The 1,484-nt window shown below is 41.1% G+C and overlaps 1 non-coding gene across 1 annotated transcript; it reads right to left on the reverse strand.

Annotated features, from left to right (window-relative positions):
• Positions 1-1,056: 1,056 nt before the first annotated feature.
• Positions 1,057-1,128, reverse strand: Trnae-cuc (transfer RNA glutamic acid (anticodon CUC)). Its single transcript has one exon. It is a non-coding gene; the product is annotated as a tRNA-Glu (tRNA).
• Between the last annotated feature and the right edge of the window lie 356 nt (positions 1,129-1,484).

Genomic DNA, 1,484 nt, shown 5'->3' on the forward strand with positions numbered 1-1,484 from the left:
CTCCATTGTACTCAAACAGAGGAATATGTAGGAAATGTTCCTATTTCTGCACTTGCCACTCCATTTTCCAGCGTCCACAGCTCCACTCACTATCTACAAGTAACAAAATGACAAAAAGTTAACTCAAATAGTAACGATGAACTACAAATAAGAAGTGACAGTCGACAAAAAAACCCATAGAACCGTAATACCAACATGCAAAAAAAAAAAAAAAAAGAAAAAAAAAAGAAAAAACGCTACGAACTTATGCACCTATCTAATATTATAACTGATTTCAAATGGTAAGTTGTAAACCGCGTCACAACGAATTCCTAAACTATAATATCGTGTAATGCTGACACTAATTACCTCACCTGAGTTGTGGCGGTACTCGGTGTTTCCACTTATTAACGTGATTATTTGGTTGCAGTCTTAATTTTTCCTCAACTTAACATGGAACGTGTTGCTGAGAAGGTGGTATTGCAAAACAATATCATCTTCTGAGATCTTGAACTTTCCAAAGAATCACATGTCGAATTAGAGGATTTCAGGACGGCTATCACGAAAGCTGGAATTAAACTCTGAAGACGCATGTGGGATTCCAGAGTCAGTTTCACACTTTAGATTTTTTTTAGTAACCAGCAAGTAAACATCGGAGCAGGCACATGCGCGAGGGCACTTCTTACTGCGACCTTAACGCCGGGACTTGCGTCGCAGGCGAACGAACGTGTGTTAGCTGCTTGTCTTGATGCTATGGACGTCAGTTAGCACAGTTTAAGGCTAAAATGTTATTAATATATTTGTTTATTCAATTTTTTTTATAGCGAACCGAACTTTGTGATGGTGGGTTGTACGGGTTTCTCCTTCACTTCAGATGATACTGTAGTTACGTCACTGATGGAGCCATCATTATGCTTGAGTTTCAAGCGACAGCATGAGTTTTCTGTAACAATGTTGTAGTGCCAGAAACAATTAATAATGATAAATACACATTTGGGAAAGAAATATAACAGTACTCAACTGCGTTGTGTCTATGAGCAGTTAAGTACTTCTGTTGTGTGTTGCAGAATAAAATTTTTCCGGTACCGGGAATCGAACCCGAGCCTCCTGGGTGAGAGCCAGGTATCCTAGCCACTAGACCATACCGGAGATAGTTTGCAGTTCTACCAGCAACGTAGAAATTCATAGGACAGAATAGTCTGCGTTGCGTTAAACTGAACGTAAGAATGACGCACACGGCCGACTTTGTCGAATTCGGACGTAGTATATTTCTGGGCGGCGCGTGTCTGGGCACGGCAAGCTGGCTTCCTGTGGGTCAGGAAGGATAAATATAGCGAGCAACCGGCAAGGAGGACCTCGCCATCACGGAGCAGGCCTGCCTCGGCCTACGAAAGCTGACGTCTTAATTTCTTGTCTCTTAAAGGCAACACACTTTTAATCTCAAAATTAGCAAGAATTTATAATCGAGTGTTTTGTGTTAGCGTACATAAACCTCTTTCGCATTC

Source organism: Schistocerca nitens, chromosome 10 (assembly GCF_023898315.1).
Source record: "Schistocerca nitens isolate TAMUIC-IGC-003100 chromosome 10, iqSchNite1.1, whole genome shotgun sequence".
Classification (NCBI taxonomy): domain Eukaryota; kingdom Metazoa; phylum Arthropoda; class Insecta; order Orthoptera; family Acrididae; genus Schistocerca; species Schistocerca nitens.